The sequence below is a fragment of the Salminus brasiliensis genome, chromosome 21 (genome assembly GCF_030463535.1).
Source record: "Salminus brasiliensis chromosome 21, fSalBra1.hap2, whole genome shotgun sequence".
In the NCBI taxonomy this organism is placed as follows: Eukaryota; Metazoa; Chordata; class Actinopteri; order Characiformes; family Bryconidae; genus Salminus; species Salminus brasiliensis.
Window position 1 is genome coordinate 24,331,641 of NC_132898.1, and position 6,980 is coordinate 24,338,620.

Genomic DNA, 6,980 nt, shown 5'->3' on the forward strand with positions numbered 1-6,980 from the left:
CTACTAGCAGAGGGAAGTCCAGAACACCTAGAGGTAATCAATGCCAACCAGACACACCTGGATGTCACAGCACTTAAGACTTAAGTACATTTTCTGTCACACCTTTGTAGAGGGGTGACTGGTACAAAACACAAAGGTGACAAAAAGAGAAGTTGAGCTGAAGAGATCCCAGCTTAATACTCAAACAGCTCCATAGTATAAAATTGTCAACAAGCTGAATTAACAGTAGGCTACAACTATAGTGAAGCGAGCTCTGGCTTTCAGTTTCCTTGTATGAGGAGCTGCTTCATTCAGTTCCTTTTCCCAAGACAGTGAGAGAGAGAGAGAGAGAGAGAGAGAGAGAGATGCATTTATTTCTTTTGTTTTTTGTTTTAGTACTAACTGTCCTTAGTCTGAGCTTCTTTAGTCTTCTGTAGTCTGCTTTAGTCTTGGCATCTCTTTTGTTTAGTTCGCCTTTTTTCATTTCATTATTGTAAGGGGGTGCAATTCCACCCATTTGTTGGTGGTGCAGTGGTAGGGATCACATCAGGTTTGGAACAACTTTCCCTCCCTGCTTTGTAATAATTCATCACTTTTTCTTGGCTGCTGATGGTTGGGACAAGGTCATTAATAAAATATTAATAAGGCTTTAAAATGTGCATCTGGCCTTTCCTTATGATGATTATGAACAACCCTTAGGGCCCTATTTTAGCGATCCTTTTTCAGCAATCTTTCCTCTGTGTTGTGAGAGCTGCTCCTGGGTGGAGAGGGTGTAGACTACCTCTGTGTAAACAGACTCTTCATCTGTAATGAGACATTAATCACTGCACATTTACCAGAGGACTGAGGTGTGAGAAGGAGTTTCTAGAACTTGTGAGCTCACCCGCAAATCTGCAGAGTCACACCATGATCAGCCCAGTCAGCCCAGTCCAAACAGGAATGTAGAGACGTGAGATATTCAGCTTCACATCACAGCAGAACTGTCTTAAATACTGAGAATCTGAAACGTATTTCTACCAAGATCAACTTTACCCTTCCTCACCTCCCAATCTTCTGCTTCCCTGTAAGAAAAGTGACGTTTATTGATTAATAATAATGTTCAATAACTGATGGGCAGAGCTGGTTTGTGTCTGGTATGGTGTCCAAATACTTTTGCTCATATAGTGCACAAAGATACATTATAAAAATGTCCTTACATAACTCAATAGGTTTAGGGTTTCTCTTAAACCGTTAGATTAGATGTAGCAAACATGCAATCACCTGATTTCCCATAACAGCAACTTAATGAATGAAAAGCCCAAACTGCTGAAGGAGACTCACACTGAGGATCAACTGTTGAAAATATGTGATCATGTGGCATTTCAGGGCATGAGATGTCATTGATCACATGATATTCACATGATTTGCAGTGTTTACTGTTGATCATGAGAGATCGTGTCACATATGAAATATACAGTGTATGACTTTCTGTAAAGGCAGGGTTACACTAAGATTTTACATGGCCTGTACATCTACCAGGAGCAGACTGGTCATTTGGACATTCTAGTACCACATTTGTAAGGAACATGCATTTGTGGGATGAGCAGTAGAGCTGAGTATGTGGTTTGCTCCCCATGAAAAAAAAAATGGTGCAAAAACTTTTTCCCAATGTAAAAAATCTCTCTGACCAAAAGAGACTTTTAGGACCAGGTAGCAGTTGAGCCTGAGCCAACAATGGATCCCCAGCTCTGATACATTAGCTCAGAGATACCTTTGCTGACCGACATCACACTAAACTTGGAGTTGGAACAGCTGTGCCCTCTCTGTCTCTGGATGCTGAGGGAAAATAATATGCTTTGTAAAATGACATGAGTTGTGTGAGTTATCCAAAGAAAAGTACAATTTCATTCAAACAAAACTTTGATTGATAGAAATCTGCATGGAGTTCATTATATTAAACCCTGTTATAGCCTGTGCCTGGGAAACCATAGCAACCACTTTGCAACACTATAGCAACCACCAAGAAACATTATTGCAAATACATTGCAAAACCATGGCAACTACCTAGCAATATCACAGCAACCACTTAGCAACCACATTGTCACACCATAGCAATTAGCTAGCAACCACCTTGGATATTATAGCATTATTATAGCAACCACATGGGATACCATGGCAACCAGTGTAAACTACAGTAGGTGTGCTTTCAGGAAAGGCACTTTTCTAGTTCATAGCTATCATCCAACAGCTGGTTTGGTAAATCAGTGCTTAATGGTGTTAAATCAGGTGAGCTGCTGATGGCATTGAACACATCCACATCCAGGACAAATCTGGAACTAAGCTTAAAAACTAACACATCCACATCCAGGACAAATCTGGAACTAAGCTTAAAAACTAAGCTAAGATTAAAGTACAGTACATTCTGGATTAGTGTATCCCTGCAGAATCTGCTGTATATCACATACGGCTGTGAACACGTCATGATGAGCAATGATGATCATTGGTTATTGACACATAGGAATATATTACACAAGGTAGGACTCTTGGTAAACAAATAAACAACTAGTAAAGCCTTGCATTTGAACTCATTCAGTGGAGCATCTGATTAGGAATGGATCGATTCTAACATCTGATTAATAGTCTTTACAATATGTCAAGTTCAGCAAATAGGTAGGTGGAATATCTGCTAAAAAGAGCTGTCTGGAGCACCTTGGACAGTGCCACTCTCAGATTCCAGCTGTTCAGGTTGTTTTCTCTATCAAGGTGTTTGTTTGTCCCATCTAACAAAGTTGATTAGCTGCTACTGGAGTGCTGCATGAACTAGATAAAGCATAATAAAGCATGTTGGGATCTGTGATGTACAGAAGCAGCACACATTGTTTTCTGAGCAAATATAAATGTTAATATGAGCCAAAAGAAACATGATATGAGCTGCACATCATCCCATCACTACACTCATCACTCTGCAAGTCAACTAAAATCAGCTACAGTAAGGGGCTAGGTCGCCTCCAGCCACCAGAGGGAAGCAACGGGTGGCTTCTGGAGACAATCAAGCCCAATGCATAACACCTTGGCAAAGGGCCTTCTAATGGCCACAAGGACTCTTCATTTTCAGTTTGACGCTGTCCACTCTCAGTCCTGTCAGCTTTGCTTTTGGGCCCTTTTTCGCTGCTAGCTTGTGGTAGCACACATAGTTAGAAGGTTGACCAACATGACCTACATTCGATTCCCACTGATTGTGAGCTGTTACAGCTACAATGATGACTGCAGCTTTATATGAATGAAAACAGTGGAAGTAGACCTCTGTTATCTGTCTCAAGGTTCTAGCTAATGAGGCCCTGAAGCTAGCCCAGTTTCATCTGATCACACAGCACCCTGATTATGCTGGCTTGGAGAACTTTTGAACTGAACCCAGTTGAGAACACCAAGAAAACCTGTTACTGTACTTTTTTTAAGTTGGACTGATTTGTCATTTTTTACAGTGTGGAGACAAAACTCTAGAATAACTACAGACAATTAACAACATGGCTGCTGTCGACACCATACACACCACCATGAACAACACTCAAACAGTGTGCAACAAAGGTTTGGTGCAATAGCAAATTATAAGAGCAGTGTTTATGAGACTATATAACACGTACAGTACATAAGCCCTTCATGTCAACTGTCATAAACCTGCAAAAGCTGTGATACTTTTGGTGTTGTGAAAGTTCTGGATATTTTGAAAAAGACTAAAGTATGGCAATAATCAAAAGCCGATCCGCACCAAGAGCCCTTCGAGCTTCAAGTATGGCTCGGCTTGATCTGCCATCCCATAAAACCCACGTCCAGGCTTTTTTTCTGTCCTGCACTGAAGTGGTGGAATGAATTTCCCCTGGGTGTCCGCTCGCTGTCTTCAAACGCAGACTGAAGACCCACCTCTTCCGAGAGTACTTGGGCGAATAGTAGAGTATTATGGTCTTCATGTTGACTTGTGTTTAGTAGTGTCTAAACTTAGAGGTCTTTAAATTTTAGTCTATTCAAACTAGCTGAGGTTTTTCTTGGGTAAATAGCAAAGCACTGGATAAGAGCGCCTGCTAAAAACCAGAATGCAGAATACAGTGGAAACAGGCTACAGGAGATCATAGACCACTACTGGTTAGTTTGCTGCGTCTACAGAGTTAAACCATCAGCACCTCTGAAACACGAGCTGATGTGCAAATTAGCACGTTTGCTCTCACCGCAGTGCATATGCTCAGAATAATAACACTGTGGTAAAAGCTTATGAAGAGCATTGTGGTGTGAGGCAAACATTACACCAATGTGCAGTAGATAACGGTCTGGGTGTTTTAGGCCAAAAACATGAACTCAACACGCGGCCAATTTAATCAAGCCAATGCATTATGAAAAAGTAAAAGTTTTTTGTTTTAGTTTATTTAAAATACAGTTTGTTTGAAGCAGTAAAGTTAATAATACAAAAGATACAAGAAATCCTTTGTTTGATCCTGGGTTTGAATGGGACACAAAACACAGTGGAGCTGAATCTGCAGCAGGCTGTAGATCTAGCAGTCTGCCGGGTCTATGATGCTGCAGTACATGTGATGCACAGTATCCTGCAGGAAAGCACAGAGAGGTTTGGACAGTCAAAGACAATCATCTTTGAGACCAATTAGCCATAACATAAGCACCACCTGCCTAATGTTGAGTAGGTCCCCTTTGTGCCACCACAACAGATCTGGCCATTACAGGTATGGGCTCCACAAGACCCTTAAAGTTTCCTGTGGTATCTGGCACCAAGACGTTATCCCCAGATCTTTTAAGTCCTGTAAGTTGTGAGGTGGAGCCTCCATTAGCATCAGTGATCCTAAGGTGCCCATGACCCTGTTGCCAGTTCACCGGTTTGTCCTTTCTTGGGTCGATTCTGTCCACTGCATAGCACTGCACTCACCCATTTCTCCTGCTTTTAAAAGAACACCTTCAAGAACTGCTGCCTGTATATCCACCCATTGACAGATGGCACTATAGATGAAGGTTATTAATATATTTTACCTATTGTAATGTTATGGCTGATTGGTCTAAGACACTACAGGTGATCAATTAAAGCAATACACTATAAAATACAATATAATGTATAATACAATAAACAATTTAAAATATTTTAATAATAATCAACAGTGAACAAGTGAACAATTACCTCACCAGTAAGCCTGGTTGCCCAATGAATGCATTCAGCTAGCCTAAATTACACCCATTGCTGAGACAGAGGTGCAAATACACACACAGCTTGTACAGGCCCTGTAAAGAAGTGTTGCCAGTACAATAGGACTCTTTGGAGCAGATAAACATGTACACAGTGACACCATGCCTAATGCCAGGTGTGGGCTAGAGAGGTATAAAGCCACCCAGCATTGAGCTGTGGAACAGCTGTGGAACTCACTTGTTACTTAATACAATCAAATCCTCACAGCAATGCTCCAAAATCTAGTAGAAAGCCTCCTTTCCTGGACAGTAGAGATACTTACTCCAACAAAAGCAGGCTCAGCGATTTTTAATGCTCTTGATTTCATAAGAAACAGTGAATGAGCAGGTGTCCCAATACTTTTATATGCATAGTGGGACTGGATCATTTAAAGCCTCTAAATGTTCAGAAAAGGCCATGCTTAACACAGTCTTTCGGCGCTCATATTCAGGTGTTAATGTTTTTTCAGGTGAAGGTTTTGCTGTGTGATCAGGTCATGCTGCTTACTTTTGAATGGTCTCGTACATCTTCACTATGACCTGTAAGAACAGAGATATGTTATAGGACCAGGTTTCATTGCTTTATGAATTAGAAGAGCAGCTCTGTGGTCGGATACTAACACTGAGTATTAATAGACAGGCTACAGTCTTATAAGGCAGTGGTTCTTAAAGTGCAGTAGAAAGTGCTGGGTTACTTAAATAGCCCTTTATGTTTAAGAGTGTACAGTTGACCTTGTAAAACCAAGACTACTGTTCTGTTGACCTGGACTGGCTACATTGTGTACATTATAAGTACAAGTTTGTCTTACCTGAGGGCTGACCAGGTGTGGGCACTGAGTTAATCATTGAGTAGTTAAACTCTGAGAAAGCTTTCTAAAAGATGGAGAGCATAAAGCAGGATTGTCACATTGGTAGACAGTGACACACTTTAGTACACTGTGTTTTATTGTCATTCAAGTGTCATTCAGGAAGTCCAGGGACCAGCCAAATCTGTACATTGTTTCATAGAGCACATCCTTACTACCAGTGACTGTGTAGTGGTTGGTGTGGCACCATGTATACTACTATTACTTGTCAATGTGGGAGACTAGGCTTTAATTCCCAGTCTGAATGACTTTGCTGCACTACACCAATAAGAGTCCTAACAAATGCTGATCACAGCACTGGTCACAGCACATACAAAAAGCTGTAAGTGTGACCAGCATTACCCTATGTATTAGTCTAGTAGGTCCTGATAATGCTCAGATCAATGCAATACTAAAGGCCTCACAGATATTGGGGATCTGGCCTTTGACAGTACAAATGTGTACTCTACAGCTCCAATTTCATCTAAGTGGTCTTTTAGGGTAATGATATTAATAAATAAGAAATAGAAGAAAATACATCACTTATACTTCTTCTTCTTCTACACTGACCTTGACCGGCACGTCTCCTGCAAGAAACCATCAGACTTGAATGCATTTCAAATGTATTACGCTTCACGCTAGTGTTTCATTATATTTGGTGTTTCATTTATAAACCTATAAATAGTAAACATACCCTGGGTACCACTGCTGGAGCTGACCTCATGTCTAATAAATATAGAAAAACATTAATCTGTTTATTAAAAACTCAGCTTTATCATTTTATAAACCTACGGTCAGGTTTATAGTTCAATAGCATTGTGTCTAACTGTAATTGTTCTGTTGTAGGACTAGATGGTCCAATTCCTTATTGATTTCACTGAGATATGAGGTGGGTTGGTGCACATTTGAGGGGTTTCTATGTAGAAATTATGCTGTTCGTGCAACTAAAAGGTTCAGAGC